The sequence below is a fragment of the Puma concolor genome, chromosome B3 (genome assembly GCF_028749965.1).
Source record: "Puma concolor isolate L17-30 chromosome B3, mPumCon1.1.hap2, whole genome shotgun sequence".
Classification (NCBI taxonomy): Eukaryota; Metazoa; Chordata; class Mammalia; order Carnivora; family Felidae; genus Puma; species Puma concolor.
Genome location: NC_141672.1, coordinates 50,258,073 through 50,277,515, shown reverse-complemented (window position 1 = coordinate 50,277,515; position 19,443 = coordinate 50,258,073). Strand labels below are relative to the sequence as shown.

General features: G+C 36.3%; 1 protein-coding gene and 1 pseudogene across 3 annotated transcripts in view; one reads left to right on the top strand and one right to left on the bottom strand.

The window, feature by feature from the left end:
- The window catches only part of ATL1 (atlastin GTPase 1), an 83,870-nt gene that overhangs the window by 17,283 nt on the left and 47,144 nt on the right, over nt 1-19,443 (top strand). The gene's annotated exons all lie outside the window — the stretch shown is intronic.
- LOC112856599 (small nucleolar RNA SNORA62/SNORA6 family) lies at nt 12,259-12,399 on the bottom strand (annotated as a pseudogene).

The window sequence follows — 19,443 nt, the reverse complement described above, 5'->3', positions numbered from 1 at the left end:
AATGGGATGAACAGCCCTCTCTTTAAAAAAGCGCCACAGGGTTCCCTAGCCCCTCCCACCGTGCCAGGATTCAATGCGGACTCTTCGACTTGGAAGAAGGTCCTCACCTGACCATTCTGGCACCCTAATCTTGGTCCTCTAGCCTCCGGAACTAAGAACTAAATTTCGTTATCAACTACCCAGTCTGTGGTGTTTTGTTATAGCAGCCTGAACTAAGACATTCTAGAACTATTTTCTTTGTGGTTACCATGAGGATTACATTTACTATCCTAAAGTTACTGTACTCTAATTGGAAATTATATCAGTTAAATTTCAATAACCTATAAAAACTCTGCTCCTTTTTAGCTCTATATGCACCCCTTTTAGTTACTGACGTCACACAATTACATCTTTATACATTATGTGTACAAAACATAAACTAATCGTTATTTTTAAAAATGCATTAGTCCCCAAAGAAGACATACAGATGGCCAACAATCACATGGAAAGATGCTCAACATCATTAATCATTAGGAAATGCAAATCAAAACCACAATGAGATGTAACCTTACACTTGTCAGAATGGCTAGAATAAAGAAGACAAGAGATAACAAGTGTTGGCCAAAATGTGCAGAAAAAGGAATCCTCACAGTTGGTGGGAATGTAAAATGGTGTAGCCACTGTAGAATACAGTATGGAGGTTCCTCAAAAAATTAAAAATAGAAATAGAACATGATCCAGTAATTCCACTACTGGGTATTTACCCAAAGAAAATGAAAACTTAATTCAAAATATGCATATTCTGTATGTATATTTCAAACACACACACACAGAAATATTATTATCCATAAGAAAGATGTGCTCTTGTCATTTGTGACAATATGAGTGGACCTAGAAGGTATTATGCTAAATGAAATAAGTCAGACTGAAAAACATATATCATATGGTTTCACTTTTATGTGGAATCCAAAAAAACAAAACAAAAAGCTGAAACAGAGTCATAACTACAGAGAACAAACTGATGCTTGCCAGATAAAAGGGCGGTGTGGGAGAATGAGCAAAATGGGTGAAGGGGAGTAGGAGATACAGGTTTCCAGTTATGGAATAAATAAGTCATGGGGATAAAGGTACAGCACAGGGAATATAGTCAATGGTATTGTAATAGGGTTATATAGTGACTGATGGAAGCTACACTTGTGAACATAGCATAATGTATAAACTTGTGGAATCACTGTATTGTACACCTGAAACTATTGTAACATTGTGTATCAACTATACTTCAATTAAAAAATGTATTAGTGCCTTAAATTGTGTAGAAAACAAAATGTGAAATTATAAACAAAAGTCATAATACTAATTTTTAGGTTAGTAATTGTATTTTTTTAATATATTGGTACCTAGATCATGTAGAAAACAAAGAAACAACATTAGAGAATGTTGTTTTAATAATACTAGCTTTTATAATTGCCCAAGTATTTACCTTTACTGAGAATTTTATTTCTTCAGATGGTTTTGAGTTACTGTCCAGTGTGCTTTCATTTCAACCCATGGGAGTCCCTTTCACATTTCTTGCAGGGCAAGTCTGGTGGTAACAAATTTTCTCAGCTTTTGTTTATTTGAGATGTCTTAATTTCTCTCTCACTTTTGAAGGACATTTTTGCCAAACATAGGATTCTTGGTTGACAGATTTTTTAAAAAGCACTTTGAATATATCAGCCCAGTGTATTCTGGCCTCCAAAGTTTCTCATGAGTAATCTGCTGCCAATCTTATTGAGGATTCCCTGTACGTAATATCAGTTCTCTTTCGCTGCTTTCAGAATTCTATCTTTGTCTTTGTCTTTCAGCAATTTGGTTATAATATGTCTCAGTGTGGGTCTCCTGCTTGGAGTTAGTTGAGCCTTTAAATGTTTATATTCATGTCCTTTAGCAATTTTGGGAAGTTTAGGGCATTGTTTCTTCAAAAAAGTCTCTGTACCTCTTTCCTCTCCTTTTCATACTCTAACAATGTGTATGTTGGTCTGCTTGATGGTGTCCTGTGTTTCCCTTAGGCTCTGTTCATTTTTCTTCAATCCTTTTTCCGTCTTTTCTGCAACCCTGATAATTTCAATTTCCCTGTCTCCAGCAGCTCATCATTTCCTTTGTGTGCTCAAATATCCCTATGAATTGTTCTTGTGAGTTCTTCAGTTCAGTTATTGTACTTTTCAGCTCTAGAATTTCTTTTTGGCTTCTTTTATGTCTATTTCTTTATTGATATTTCCATTTCTGTTCAGTGTTTTCTTGACTTTCTGCATTTTCATTTAGTTTTTTTGAGCATCTTTAAGACAGTCATTCTAATAAGATGTTTGTTTAGTAGGTTCACCATCTGGTCTTTCTCTGGGATGGTTTCTATTTACCTTTTTCTTTTCTTTTGAATGGGTGATATCTTCCTGTTTCTTTGTATGCCTTGTGATTTGTAAGACTGGACATTTGAATCCAATAATGTGGGGGCGCCTGGGTGGCGCAGTCGGTTAAGCGTCCGACTTCAGCCAGGTCACGATCTCGCGGTCCGGGAGTTCGAGCCCCGCGTCAGGCTCTGGGCTGATGGCTCAGAGCCTGGAGCCTGTTTCCGATTCTGTGTCTCCCTCTCTCTCTGCCCCTCCCCCGTTCATGCTCTGTCTCTCTCTGTCCCAAAAATAAATAAACGTTGAAAAAAAAAATTAAAAAAAAAAAAAAAGAGAATCCAATAATGTGATAAAAAATAAGAAAGTTACTTTCAACTTGGTTAGTTCCCTATCTACTCCCAGAATCCTCCCCTGCCCCACCAGATTGCTGTAGGGGCCTAGTGTGCCTGGGAGCTAAATTGTTGACATTTCTTTTCTCCTATGCATCAGTTTTGCACAACTGGCCTTTTTCTTTCAAAACTGCAGCATTCCCACAGATGTGTGCATGTGAATAAAAATGCTAAAAACAAAACAAACAAAACAAGCACTCTGCCCATCTCCTCAGTACCACCTGGAAAAAACATTTACATTCTTTTCAATAAATAGCAAGCACTATGAAAAAAAAATAGGAAAGTCAGATTCTCTTCCTTCCCCAGGGTTTCCTGTGTTTGGGATTTGTTTGTTTGTTTTCATCATTATAGGATGAAATATATGTCTTTATGCTGACAATCAGCCTGAGGTATAAAGTTAAGACATTCTCAGGTCTTTTTTGAGCCTCTGCCATTCTGTGGGCATGTGTGGTGAGTTTTTTATTTTCCCTGTATATGCAGTTACCTTTGAATATCCTAATCTTTAATGTCTGACTTCCAAAAGAGGAAAAAGTGAAAACTGAAGACGGGAAAAAAGGGACTGGCCCTTGGGACATCTGGGTGGCTCAGTTGGTTGAGCATCTGATTCTTGTTTTGGCTCAGGTCTTGATCCCAGGGTCACGGGATTGAGCCCCATGCCAGGCTCTGCACTAAGCATGGAGCCTGCTTAAGATTCTCTCTCTCTGTCTCTCTCTCTGTCTTTCCTTCTCCCTCTCCCCCGCTCCCCCTTTCCCCCTTCCCACCCCCCCACCCCACCCCCACCCCTGCCAAAAAGGTACTGGCCCATTAAATCTCCTGGAAGTCACTTCACCGAGAAGGAAGTGGCAGTCAGCAACGGGGGAGAATACAACTCTGTGTCTGTACCTTTGTGATAAGAAGCAGCAATCAGCAATTGGAACACAAATCCCCAAATTTTGGAGGACAGGGTCCTTACTGACTACCCTGACTTCTGTAAGCTGTGTGTAATGTGCATTAACTGCCTGCCATAGGGCTGAGGGGAGGAGGATCAGTAGCCGCTGCTGAGTTAAGAGTTGAAATTGACTAAAATTAACCACGATCTACCGTTCATGCCTCCCCCCAGAAGTTGTAAGCCTTCCAGAGTTCCAATAGTTCTATCAGGTAGATTCTGTCAGTGTAATTGTTGTCATGGTAGGGAGACAGATTCCTGGTGCTTCCTACTCTGCAGACTTCCCAACTTCATTTTAAGCCCTAGAACTATTTGGATTTTATTTTTATAGCTAGTATGATGTAGAAATTTCTTGGACTTTTTTTTCCATATGGACAACCAAGTGTCCCAGACTCATTAGTGAATAATACACTTTTTTCCTATTGATCTCCAAACTGTATTGTCAGATATTACTCCTGAATATGTGTGAGTCTGTTTCTGCACTTTTTATTGTGCTCCAGTGCTCTTTGTCTATCCTTGTGTCAATAACAGTTTTAATTGCTGTGGTTTCATAGTGTCTTCATATATGGTAGAACATATTGTCTCATTGTGTTCTTATTTATTGGTGTTTTGAACTATTCTTTATTCTTGGCTTTTGCTTTTGTATAAAATTTTAGAATCAGGTTTTCAAGTTATTTGGAAAGCCCACTTGGGATTTTTTAAATTAAAATTGTATCCTGTTTGTAGATTAATTTGATAGAATTTTAACTGTACTGAATATTTCTATTCATGTACATAGTATATTCCTTCATTTATTTAGATTTTGTTTGTTTATGTCTTTCAATAGTTTAAAAGCTCTCCTTGAAGGGATGGCTTTTATTTGTTAGATTTATTATTTTCCTTGTATTTTTTAGTTGCTATGATTTTTCCTTGTTATATTTTTTACTAGCTATTAATAAAAATGCAATTGAGTTTTACATATTTATCTTATATCTAGCAACCTTGCAAAACTCTCTTATTAATATTTGTGTGTGTGTGTGTGAGAGAGAGAGAGAGAGAGAGAGAGAGAGAGAGACAAAGGGACAGAGAGAAAGAGTGCATGTGTGAGAGTTGGGAAGGGGCAGAGAGAGAAAGAGAGAGAATCCCAAGTGGGCTCCATGCCCAGCACAGAGCCCAACATGGGGCTCTATCCTATGACCATGAGATCATGACCTGAGCCCAAATCAAGAGTCAGATGTTTAACCAAAAAGCCAGCCAGGTGCTCCTTATTAATTTTAATGAACTGTCTTTGATTCTGTAGAATTTTCTATGTAATGAAGCATACCACCTACAATATTGACAGCTTTATTCATTCCTTTTTAGTCTTTATCTTTTAAGTCTTTTTCTTATCTTAGAATAAGAACATTCTCCTTTTTTCCTAAATAAAATTTTTTTTTAATTATCACTGGATATGGAATTATAATTCATTTTCTGTATTTATTGAAATAATCATATGGTTCTTATTCTTTAATTTGTTCCTGTGTTTAATTACATTAAGGTATCTTTTGTGTTGAAGTGATCCTGCCTTCCTAGAATAAGCCAAGACATACTGTATTACCTTTTTAAATATGTTGCTAGATTTTCTAATTTTTAAAAAATATTTTCAAGCATGCTTATAATCAGTATTCCCTTTTCATACTTACTTTGTCTGAATTTCAATATATCAAGTCTATATTAACTTTATGAAATGAGTGGAAGATGATTCTTTCTTTCTTTTTTTTTTTTTTTTCCTATTCTCTAGAAGAGTTTATATAAAATTAGATTGATCCAGTTTGGGAAAACTAGTTTATTAAAACTGCTGTTTACTTTATAGTAAGATTTTGAACTATTTTTTTTTAAGTTTATTTATTTATTTTTATAGAGAGACAGAGACCACATGAGTGGGGAAGGGACAGAGAAAGGGAGACAGAGAATCCCAAGCAGGCTCCACACTGTCCATGCAGAGCCCAACATGGGACTCAAACTCACAAAACCATGAGATCGTGACCTGAGCCGAAACCAAGAGTCAGATGGTTAACTGACTGAACCACCCAGGTGCCCCAAGATTTTGAACTATTGATTTAGCTTCAGTATGGGTTTTGGAACAATTAAAGCTTTTTATTTCTTCTTGATTCAGTTTTAGTAATTTGTATTTTTCTTGGAATCTGTCCATACATCAGCTTAGCATGAGGTTGTTCTTAATTATCTGTTATTTTCTCTGCTTAATGTTGTGTTTTCCTTATTATATCTTTTATTGTTTAATCTCTCCTTTTTTCTTTATATTTACTTAATTTCCATGTATCTCTATTATTTTATTTTTTTACTTTCTTTGATTTTATTCTATATTCTCTTTTTAACTTAAAAAGTTGGATACTGAGCTCACTGATTTTCAGCTTGTCTTCTTGTATCCTATATATATGTTGATATGCAGTAGATTAATTTTCATTTAGTTTCAAGTATTTTATTTTTTTTTTAAATTTTTTTTTTCAACGTTTATTTATTTTTGGGACAGAGAGAGACAGAGCATGAACGGGGGAGGGGCAGAGAGAGAGGGAGACACAGAATCGGAAACAGGCTCCAGGCTCTGAGCCATCAGCCCAGAGCCCGACGCGGGGCTCGAACTCCCGGACCGCGAGATCGTGACCTGGCTGAAGTCGGACGCTTAACCGACTGCGCCACCCAGGCGCCCCTAGTTTCAAGTATTTTAAATGTCTACAATGATTTGTACCATGGTACAAATTTGGTATGGATTTTTAGGGCATCTGGCTGGCTCACTCAGTAGAGCATGCAACTCTTGATCTCAGGATCATGGGTTCAAACCCTATGTTGTGTGTAGAGATTACTTAAAAATAAAATCTTTAAAAAAAAGAAAGAAAGAAAGTATGGATTTTTCTAAATTTTGTTACTTATGTGATACTTGATTTTACTCTAGTTAATATTATATAGCAGTACCACTTTCAGTGGTCATAAAAATGTTCTGTGTCTGTACTGTCCAATATGGTAGTCACTAGCCATGTATATCTTTTGAAGGGTTGAAGTATGGCTAGTGAGAATGAAGACCAAATATTTACTTTTATTTAATTTTAGTCAATTTAAACAGCCTCATGTGGTTAGTTGCTACAGTATTGAGCTGTTCATGTTTATACTCATGCTGTGAACTTTGTTGAAACTTACTTTGTCGTCCTAGTACATGTTTAATTTTTATAGATTTCCACAAAATCCTGGAAAGCATTTTATGTTTTCTAATTTTTGATGGACTGTGCTTATATATGTTTGCTAGCTCAAGCTTATTTTTTTTAAAGAAGAGTGAATGAATGGGTTTATTTTAAAGACAAATAAGTTAATATAAATAAAGTATTTAAAGGTTGCATTTGCTGTCAAATCACTTTAAAAAATTTTTAATTCCAGTAGAGCTAAAATATAGTGTTATATTAGTTTTGGATGTACATTGTAGTGATTCAATAATTCTATATAGTTTAAGCTTATTAAATGTATATTCATGTTTTCCATACTCTGATTTCTGGGCTGTTTGATCTATCAGATACTGATATCTGATAGATACTTTAAAAATCTGATAGAAATCTTAAAAGATGATAGTGGATTTGTCAATTTCCCCTTGGTCTGTCAAGCTTTTATTGACTTTTGAGCTGTGTTGTTAGGTGCACATGAATATGGACTTCTTACATTTTCCTGAAGAATTGAGCCTTTTATTCCTATCTAGTGATCCTCTTTATCTTAAGGAATGATTTTTGCCCCAAAGTCCATTTTGTTTGATATTAATATAGATGCTTCATGTTTCTTTTGCTGATTTAGTTTGTGAGCATACTGAGCAGAATTGGCTGGAGTAGGAGGCTGACTAGATCACACAAAACAAATCATCTTGTCCATCTGATTTTTGAGTACCTTCTCTGCAGTGAATGCCGTCTGGTGAGCATTCACATGGAACTGACTATACTTATACTCCATGCCCATTCCAAAGGTCCAGACACATACTTGTTTGAAATACCTGACCATCTGCCCAAAATGTTAGCTACTGTCTGTGAATTAGAACAATGCCATACCTTTGGCCATGTGCTACAAGCCTCATGGGCTCTGTCTGCTCTCATATCTATCCGTTCTACTAGAAGACAGTGTAAGTTTCTTCTTTGCTGTCTCTTCCAGAGGTCATGAGTGCCTTTCATGGGCAAAATCTAAATCAGAAATCTAAGATGCAATTATAAGAACTGTAGTATTTTACTTCCCACACTTATAGTCTCTGCAAATTAGAACGGTGGAGATAGTCCTGAACATGACACAGTTGATACTCAGCAGAAAGGGTAACCAAAATTTTCCGAATAGCTGACTCAAAGATGATTAAAGGCCCAGACAATTGCTGAGAAACTAAATACTTCTAAAATTGACTTTTTTCAGTGACTATACATGCAGGTGTATTTGTTTGTTTGCCTTACTGGAAATGATACTTCCCATCTGCTTTTTTTCTTAAAATAGGTGAACATATTTTCTTATGATTAGGTATTTTTCAATCACATGATTTCAGATGGGTCCATATTTTGCATAGCATAGCCATGACATAATTTATTTCCATTATCCTACAGTTAGGCATTTAGATTGTTTCCAATTTGTCATTCTATAAATAATGCTATAATGAACCTTTATGTAGACAAATACATATGTACAGTCTCGATAATTTCCTTAGGATAAATTCCTGAAAATGGAATTGTTTTATTAAAGGGTATGTACATTTTTTAATGTTTCTGAATGTTTCCAACTCTATGTGTACAGTTGACCCTTGAACAACATGGGTTTTAACTGTGCTAGTAACACTTAGATGCAGAGGTGTTTTTGATAACAGTATATAAATGTGTTTTCTCTTCCTTCTGATTTTATTAATTACATCATCTTTTCTCTACCTTTACTGTAATAATACAGTATATAATAGCTATGGGATAGAAAATGTGTGTTAGTTGACTTATTATTGGTAAGGCTTCTGGCCAACAGTAGGCTATTAGTAGTTAAATTTTGGGAGAGTCAAAAGTTATATGTGGACTTTTGAGCATGTGGGGGGTTGGCACCCCTAATATTGTTCAAGGGTCAACTGTTTATATTTTTTTAACCATTGCAAGTTATGATAGCCAAAAACTTTATCTCCTTTAATTAGTATTTTATCGGGGCACCTGGGTAGCTCAGTTGGTTAAGCATATGACTCTTGATTTCGGTTCGGGTCATGATTTCATGGTCATGGGATCGAGTCCTACATCAGGCTCCAAGCTGAGGGTTGAACCTGCTTGGGCTTCTCTCTCTCTGCCCCTCCACTGCTCATGCACATGTGCTCTCTTTCTCTCAAAATAAATAAATAAATATTTTTTAAAAATTAGCATTTATTCAGTTACTAGTAAGACTGAACTTTTCCCTCTATGTCTCTTACCCATTAGTATTTCTTCTTAAATGTTTATTCATTTTTGAGAGAGAGAGAGAGAGAGAGAGAGAGAGAGCGAGTGCACGCAGGGGTGGGGAGGGGCAGACACAGAGAGGGACAGAGTATCTGAAGCTGGCTCTGCGCTGACAGCAGAGAACGTGATGCTGGGCTGGAACTCACACACCGTGAAATTGTGACCTGAGCTGAAGTCGGACACTCAACTGACGCAGCCACCCTGGCACCCCAGTATTTCTTCTTTTTATCTGTTACTTACCTTTCTATTTAAGTCTTCTCACGTGTGTATGAATATATATGACACACACACATACACACAGTGCCTGAATCATGATGGCATTCTTCTTCTAGAGGCATCCATTGAATAGTTTATGGAATGCTTTTGTATTTAAAATAAATAAACAGACTGTTAAGTGATTTACTTATTTCTTCTAAGATTCTGAAGTTGTAGGACCTGCATTATTCCTTGAAATCCTCTTCCTTAAGGGTATTGCTAGCAGAACAGTCTGAGAGTCAGCATGGTAGTGTTCTGAGATCTATGTGTAATCATCTCATTGTAGTTCATGTCTCTGTTCTTGCTTAAACATTTTTAAGAGATTCATTTTTGTGAGTTAATGTTTTGTTTTTGTTTCCTTAACCCATTTTGTCCCTTTCTATATGAACTCCCTTTGTTGTGATTTTGGAAATCATTCTGGGTCATTCAGACAAATGTTTTCAGTCATTTTTCAAGTTTATTTGTTCAAAAGAGATTTTACAGTGTAAGAAAATATATTTCCTTTTAATTTCAGTTGCTAAGAAACCGTTTCCTAGGTGCTATGTCTTTTCTCTGTAAAGGCTCCAATGTCCTCATAGTTCATCATCTTGTGGGGTTTAATTTTTGCTGGAAAGATGAAGTATAGATTTTTTCAAAGTTTACAGTCAAGAAAATTAGAAATACGTACTCCCAGCATCTCCAATATATTAAAATGATCATTTTCCATATTTAAAATTTTTGAAGATTCCCTTTCAACATATATAAATTTATAGCTGGGTGGCCAGCTTCCAGTGATTTAGAATATCACGTAGAATGGAAAAGTCCCAGAAGTCTTTATTGAACATAAAATCCACTATATGAGAAGATGAAACAGTATATATATTTTTTAGTTTTCCCCTTGTGAGCCATACATTTGTATCATCCATAGTAAAATGTTAATTCCCATCTGGTTTTCTTCTATCCTGTTGTCTGCCTCTTTCCCTTTTAAAAATTTGCATAGTGTTCAGGGAATTGAAACAAATTTAGTTTAGCAAAACATATTTAAGAGGGTAAAAATCTGGTGCTAAAGAAACTTGGCATGCATTCTAAAGGATTTTTAGATTCTTTATAACAAAGATAATCTTGATTGCTTGGTTGAAATGTAGTTATGAACAATGAATCAAGCACATAACATTTATTCTTAATGGTACTGTGCATCTCAATACTTTTTCAGAACTACTTTATATTAATGTAAATATGTATTGGGTACCTTCTGTGTGAGCTTCCATTTAAAAGGTTTTTTTTTTTTTTTTTTTTTTTTTTGGTCAAGAAGTACAAACACGAGTAAGACAGTTTCCATTCTCCAGAAATTTTTAGGCTGTGATTTCAATTTTGACCTTTTTAATAGGAACTGAAGTTTTTCTAGTTTAACAGTTTTATTGAGCTATAATTACATACTATACAATTCACTCATTTAAAGTGTACAATTCAGAGGCTTTTAGTTTACTCAGAGTTGTGCATTCATCACTCAGTTTTAGACCATTTCATTGGCCCCAAAAGAAAACTTGCATCACCTCCTAATCCCCTCCTGCTCTCCACTCCTAGGCAACCACTCATCTACTTTCTGTCTCTATAAATTTACCTATTCCTGGCATTTTATATAAATGGGATCATACAGTATGTGGCCCTTTGTGACCCCTTATTTAACATTGTGTTTTCAAAGTTTATCCATGTTGTAGCATATGTTGGTTCTGCATTTCTTTTTATTGCTGAATAATATTTCATTGAATGGATATACCATGTTTTGTTTATCTGTTTATCAGTTGATAGATATCTGGGTTGTAACTTATCTAAATACATATTTTATATGTCAATATTTATTAGCGTAAATATATGTATAGATTGATGGTTATGATAGTTTCAGATAGGAAGCCTTTCTTAACTTTAGATGAGATGCAAGCTAATGACTATGTATTTATAAATATTCCATAGATGCATTCTATTTTATTATTTATTCTACTTAATGAAAATTATTTCTGTTTTTAGAAGTTTTCTTACCAAAAAGGAATTTTTAATATGGTGTTTTGCCTACATTGGATTTTTTAAAATGTTTCTTTATTTATTTTGAAGAGGGGGAGTGGCAGAGAGAGGGAGAAAGAGAATCCTAAGCGGGCTTCACACTATCAGCATAGAGCTTCACTTCACAAACTGTGAGATCATGATCTGAGCCGAAATCACGAGTCAGTCACTTAACCGACAGAGCCATGCAGGGCGTCCCTGTTTTGCCTACATTATGATGAGACTTCTTCCCATAAACCACTTCATTATTTTATAGTCATGATGCAGGTATTTGTTTTATTTTACAGTATACTTACATCACACTTAATATATAATTTCCCTTTTCTTCATTAAGTCCATATGTAGCTCTTCAAAGGGCTTAAACATATAAATCAAAAGTTCAGTTATCTATCTCATTCACTCCTAGTTACACAAAGGTAGAGTAGAAAAGGATAATCATATACAAACATCTACTGAAGTCTTTTTCTCTCATCCCCAATATTTACTTTGTTGCAGATCCGTGCTTATCTCAGTCTGTTGATGTCACCCCTTACCACCTTCCCAGCCTGCTCCATCCATACCGTACTCCTTCTGTTCCTCCAGCATGCCAACACATTCTTCTTACACACTATACACATTGTTTTGTACCTTGAGTTATTTTTCACATTATATAGTTGTAACTGTTTCAAATGAGCTCCCTTATTCTTTACAACTACCTTAGGTTCACAGGTGGATAAACCATAGTTTATTATTCAGTCTCCTGCTGGTGGGCGTTTACATTGCTTCTAGTATTTTGCATGTGTATGAGTATATCTGCAGGATGAATTCATTTATTTTTTTAATTTTACTTATTTACTTATTTTTTGACTTGTAGCAAAACTTACTGTCAAACTCCACTCATTGGGCCAGAGACCCTCGTGGTGTTAGTGATAGACTTGTCCTTCCTATAGCACACTACCTACACTTGTGAGTTCATCAGGATGAATTCTTTTAAATAGTATTGCTGGGTCAAGGAGTATGTTCATTGTATTTTTGATAATTATTTGCCAAATTGTTGTCTAAAGATGTTATATATATTTTAATTCCCACCTGCAATGCATGAGGATACAAATTTACATCCCAACCAATGAAAAGATTTATCATACTTCTGATGTTTGTGAATCAGATATATGTAAAAAGTATTGATCTATCTTTTAAATAAAATTTTGATTTTAACTTAAAGTAATATTAATCAATTGAAATAAATTAAAATTTAATTTTAATTAAATGAATATGTTTTCATATGTGTGGAACCATTTGATACTGTGGTTTTTCTCAACTTCTTATTTGTATCCTTTGTCCACATTTCTTATTTCACATTTAGGTCTAAGATTTGTTTGGGACTGATTTTTATTCATAGTGAGAACAAGGGGTGAGGGTTCATTTTTTCCTCCATAGGAATATCCACTGACTTAGCATCATTTTTGGAAAAGATTATCCTTTCTTCACTTATTTCAGTGGCACCTTTGTTGCGTCAGATGATAGTATATGTGTGGATTTGTTTCTGAAATCTCTAGTCTTTTCTATTTGTCTACTTGTCTATCCTTGTGACAGTTGCACTCTGTTTTCACTACTGTAGATTTTAAAAATCTGTTGGTGTCTGTTAGTGTAAATCCCCCAAATTCTTCTTCAAGATTGTGTTTCTTATTTTCCACTCTTTGCCTTTCCATTTGAGCTTGTATAAGAAGGATTTATACAAGAAAGAAACTTGCTAATTTGTAGAAGAAAGATTACTGAGAATTTGTTTGGTATTATAACCAAACTGTAGATCACTGGGGAACATGGACACATTTATAATACAGTCTTTTTTAAAAATTTTTTTTAAATGTTTTTATTTACTTTTGAAGGAGAGAGAAAGACAGAGCTTGCGTGGGGGAGGAGCAGAGAGAGAGAGAGGGAGACACAATAGGAAGCAGGCTCCAGGCTCTAAGCTGTCAGCACAGAGCCCGATGCGGGGCTCAAACTCACGAACTGTGAGATCATGACCTGAGCCAAAGTCGGACGCTTAACCGACTGAGCCACCCAGGCGCCCCTATAATAAAGTCTTCTAATCTGAGGACATGTATATACCTCTTTCAATAATGTTTTCTATTTTTCTGTAGAGGTCTTAAATATCTTCCATTGCAATTCAATGATACATTGGAGCAGCTCATACTAGCTCCTGAGAGCTGATCAGGTGCATATCTTCCTGGTTCCACATTCAGTGAGTCTCACTGGTAGATAGAAATGAGCCATGGTGGTAGTATTTATATCACAGAAACTGGCAAACACTACAAATCAGGATTTTCCCATACCTACCTACTGCTAAGGGATGGTTGTTAAATATTTATCAGCACATCAGTTAGATTTATTACTAGATCTGTCAGGTTTTATACTGGTATATAAATGATATTTTTATTATTATTTTTAAACGATTATTTATTTTAGAGAGAGAGTAAGTGCAAGCCGGGTAGAAGCACAGAGAGAGGTGGACAGAGGATCTGGAGTAGGCTCTGTGCTGACAGCAGAAAGCCTGATACAGGGCTCGTACTCACAAACCATGAAATCATGACCGCTTAACCAACTGAGCCACCCAGGCGCCCCAATGATATTTTTATTATTAAAAATGAATGCATAGGGGCGCCTGGGTGGCTCAGTCGGTTGGGTGTCCCACTTTGGCTCAGGTCATGTTCTTACAGCTCGTGAGTTCGAGCCTCGCGTCAGGCTCTGTGCTGACAGCTCAGAGCCTGGAGCCTGCTTGGGATTCTGTGTGTGTGTCTCTCTCTACCCCTTCTCCATTCATGCTCTGTCTCTCTCTGTCTTGAAAATAAATAAAAATTAAAAAAAAATAAAATGAATGTATAATGTACACATGATAAAATTTATGTCCTCATTTTCTGTCCATGTATTTTCCTTATTGAAGCATTGGTTCACGTCTTTTGCCCATTTTTAAATTGGGTTATTTATTTCATTATTATTGAAGAGGATTGATGTTAATTCTTTAAATGTTTGGTAGAAGCCATCTGGTCCTGGAGTTTTCTGTGATAGAAGTTTTTTGATTACTGATTCAATCCCTTTACTTGTTATTGCTCTGTTCAGTTTGTTCCTGTTTCTTCCTGATTCAGTCTTGGTAGGATGTACGTTTTTAGAAATGTATCCCATTTCTTCTAGGTTATGTAATTTGTTGATATAAAATTGTTCATAGTAGGGGTGCCTGGGTGGCTCAGTCGGTTGAATGTCCGACTTCGGCCCAGGTCATGATTTCACGATTCGTGGGTTTGAGCCCTGTGTGGGGCTCTGGGCTGACAGCTCAGAGCCTGGAGCCTGCTTCGGATTCTGTGTCTCCCTCTCTCTCTTCCCCTCCCCCACTCATGCTCTGTCTCTGCCTCTCAAAAATAAACGTAATAAAAAATTTTTTTTAAATAATAAAATTGTTCATAGTAGTCTCTTCTAATTCTGTGTGTTTTTGTAGTGTCAGTTGTAATGTTTCCTCTTAATTCCTAATTGTATTTGAGTCTCTTCTGTTTTTCTTAGTCTAGGTAAAGGTTTGTCCATTTTAGCTTTTTTAAGAACCAGCTCTTAGTTTCATTGGTTTTTCTATTGGTTTTTTTTGGTCTCTATTTCATTTATTTCTGCTCTGATCTGTAGTATTTCCTTCCTTCTCCTAACTTTGGGCTTAATTTGTTTTTCATTTTCTAGTTCCTTAAGGTGTAAAGTTAGGTTGTTTCTTGAGATCTTTCTGATTTCTTAATATAAGAAACCTTTTATATATATAAAATATAAACTTTCCTCTCAGAACGCTTTTACTGTCTCCCAGAGTATTTGATATGTTCTATTTCCATTTTCATTTTTTTTTGAGATAATTTTTTATTTCCCTTTTGATTTCTTCTTTGATCCAATATTCTGTTTAGAAGGGTGTTGTTTAGGGTCACCTGGTGGCTCAGTGGGTTAAGCATACAACCCCGGCTCAGGTCATGATTTTGCAGTTCAAGTCCCGCATCGGCTCTCTGCTGTCAGCACAGAGCCCACTTTGGATCCTCTGTCTTTCCCTCTCTCTCTGCCCCTCCCCTGCTTGCACTCTGTCTTTCTCAAAATAAATAAATTTCTAAAAAGAAAAGAAGTGTGCTGTTTAGTTTCCACACATTTGTCAATCTTCTCATTTTCCTCTTGTTGATTTCTAGTTTGATACCATTGTCAGAGAAGATAGTTAGCATGATTTCAGTGTTCTTTTTATTTTATTTTTTTAAGTTTATTTATTTTAAGAGAGGCTGAGAGCATGAGCAGGGGAGGGCAGAAAGAGAGAGAGAGAGAGAGAGAGAGAGAGAGAGAGAGAGAATCTGAAGAAAGCTTTGAGCTGCCAGCTCAGAGCCCAGCATGGGGCTCTAACTCACGAAACTGTGAGGTCATTACCTGAACTGACATCAAAAGGCTGATGCTTACCTGGCTGAACCACCCAGGTACCCCTTGATTTCTGTGTTCTTAAACTGGACAAAATTTATTTTGTAGCCTATCATATGAGCTATCTTGGAGAATGTACCATGTGCATTTGAAAAGAGTGTATATTCTGCTGCTGTTGGAGGAAATGTTCAAGTCCGTTTGTTCTGAAGTATGGTCCATATCAATATCTGCTTATTGATTTTCTCTCTGGACAATCTATCCATTGCTGAAAGTGGAATATTGAAGACTCCTGAAATGATCTTATTGTTATCAACTTCTCCCTTAAGATCAGTTACTATTTGCTTTATATATTTTGGTGCTTGTCTGTTGGGAGCATATGTATTTATGCTCTGATGTGCTGACCTGTTTATCATTATTACTGACCTTCTTTGTTTCTTGTTACATTTTTTGACTTGAAGTGCATTTTGTCTGATGTAAGTATGGCTATGCCCACCTTCTTTTTGTTTCCATTTGCTTGGAATAGCATCTTCCATTCTTTTTGAGCCTAGGTGTGTCTTTATAGACAAAAGAGTGTCCTGTAGGCAACATATAGTTGGGTCCTGTTTTTTTTTTTGTTTTGTTTTTTTAAATCCATCTAGCTACTCTATGCCTTCTGGTTGGTGAGTTTAATTCATTTACATTAGGGTGATTATAGATATGCAAAGATTTACGCTGCCATTTTATATTTTGCCTTCTTGTTATTTTTCTCTCCACTGTTTATTTTTCCTTTTGTTTTTGTCCGCCTTTACAAGTTAGGGGTTTTCCATGGTGCTGTGCTCAGTCTCCTGTTTTTGGTTGTTTTTTTTTTTTTTATGTTTCATATCACTGCTTTAGGTTTTGCTTTGCGCTTAAGTTTATTTATTTTAAGAGAGGCTGAGAGAGCATGAGCAGGCGAGGGCAGAAAGAGAGAGAGAGAGAGAGAGAGAGAATCCAAAGAAAGCTTTGAGCTGCCAGCTCAAAGCCCAACATGGGGCTCTAACTCACAAATAAATAAACTCAATTAAGTTTACATAAAACATTTCATAGATTAAAAAGTCTTTGGTCATAGCAATTTATCTTTATTCGCCTATAAAAGTACCATCCTTTAACTCTTCCTCTTTTTTATTTTTGATGTCAAAATTTTTCCTTATATGCTATGATTTTATTACCAAGTTGAAACTATAGTTATTTTTAATGCTCTTTTCATTTAACTTTTATACTGTAAGAGTTTAATGTACAATTGTAAAAAAAGTTTCCTATTTCTGTTACCGTAATCAGTTTTGTGTACTTTTGTCTTTTTGTTTTAGCTTGAAGAATTCCTTTCAACATTTCTTACAAGGCAGGTCTAGTGGTGGTAGAATGAACTCTTATCTTTTGCTTGTCTAGAAAAAATTTTATTTCTCTTTCATAGCTGAAAGATCATTTTTTCAGATAGAGTCTTCTTGGCTGGCAGTTTTATTTTAAATACGTCATTCCACTCTCTCCTGGCCTATAGACTTACTGCTGAGAAATCTGCTGATTGACTGATGGGATTCCTTTGTAAGTTACCGTCTTTCCCTGGATACTTAAAAAAAATTTTTTTTTAAGCTTATTCATTTATTTTGAGAGAGAGAGTGCATACATAAGCAAGGAAGGGGCAGAGAGAGTGGGAGAAGGAGAGAATCTCAAGCAAGCCATGCACTGATGGTACAGAGCCCTATGTAGGGCTCAAACTCATGAACTGTGAGATCATGAAGTGAGCCAAAATCAAGAGTTGGATACTCAACTGACTGAGCCACCCAGGTGCCCCTTTCTGGCTACTTTTAAAATTCTTTATTTTCATTGATTTTTGGTAATCTTAATATGTATCTTAGAGAAGTTCTTTTTGTGTAATAAGTTATTCTGTTGGCTTCATGGATTTGTATATACAGTTCTTTCCCCAGATGTGGAAGGTTCTCAGCTATTTTTTTTAAAATAAACTCTGCCCCCTTCTCTCTCTCTTCTCATTCTGATATACCCATTCTTCTTAGGTTGACTTTTCTAATGGGTCTGGTGGTTCTCATAGTATTTTTTAACTTTTAAAAAATCTTAATTCTCTCTCCTCTTCCACCTGAGTCTTTTTTTTTTTTTTAAGTAAGCCCTACACCCAATATGGGCTTGAACTCACAACCCCAAAATCAAGAGTCTCATGCTTCATCAACTGAGACAGCCAGGCACCCCACCGGAGTCACTTCAAGATTCCTATCTTCTAGCTTACTCATTCTCTCTTCTATCTGATCTCTATTTCCAATGCATTCTAATACATTCTTCATTTCATTTACTGAGTTCTCCAGCTCCAGAATTGCTTTTTTTTTTTTTTTTTTTTTTTTTAAGGCTTTCAGTCTCAGGGCACCTGGGTGGCTCAGTTGGTTGAGCATCCGACTTCAGCTCAGGTCATGATCTCACAGTTTGTGAGTTTGAGAACCACATTGGGCTTGCTGCTGTCAGTGTGTCAGCACAGAGCCTGCTTTGGATCCTCTGTCCACACACCCCCTCTACCCCTCCCCTGCTTATACTCTCCCCAAAATAAATAAATAGTTTTTTTTTTTAATTTTTTTTTCAACGTTTATTTATTTTTGGGACAGAGAGAGACAGAGCATGAACGGGGGAGGAGCAGAGAGAGAGGGAGACACAGAATCGGAAACAGGCTCCAGGCTCCGAGCCATCAGCCCAGAGCCTGACGCGGGGCTCGAACTCACGGACCGCGAGATCGTGACCTGGCTGAAGTCGGACGCTTAACCGACTGCGCCACCCAGGCGCCCCAATAGTTTTTAAAAAGAATTTCAATCTCTTTGGTAAAGTACTCCTTCTGTTCATTCATTTTATTTCTGATATCATTGTATTGCCTTTCTGAGTTTTCTTGTAGCTCATTGAATTTCTCCATAACAGCAATTTTGAATTCTTTGTCAGATCACAGTATTCCCTTCCATGTCTTTGGATTTGGTTGCTGGAAAATTGTCATCTTCTTTTTATAATGCCATATTAATATGACTTTTTCATGTTGTTTGATGAAAAGTGCCTCTGCTACCACATTCGAAGTTGCAGATACCTTTCTCATTTAGGCAAGGTTTTATTTGCTTTGATTCTAACAGTTCAATAGATTTGGTAATTAGAAGTCTTCCTTTTGTTTTCCAGAAGGTGGTGCTATAGCACATGTTTTTGGTATCCTTGACAAGAGCTTACAGCTGGTAAAGTTAGGAGCATTTATATATATATATTATGTTTATTTATTTATATATATAAAGCTAGAAGAGGGGGGAAAAAGGGTGGGTGGCTTTAGAGGGGGGAAATGTGTACTTAGCACTTGGAATTTGGGGTGTGTCCATAGCTGGAAGCCAGCCTAGTAGGGACTCCTTGAATGGAGGGATTTGGGTCTCAGAGGTCCCTGTGTGGTCCTTTTGTCAGAACCCTGGGGCAGACAGCAGGAGACATTTTTCCTCAGTTCTCTTTGCCTACTTCTTTTTCCTTTCTGTCTCCCCCTTTACTGCATTTTTACCTCAGAGAGAGCAAAGGTCCCTCCAGCTGCAGAATGCAGAACCAGCCTGGCAGACCCCCACTCATTGCCTTTACACTGTACCTCTTTAAAGGCTTATGCTTCC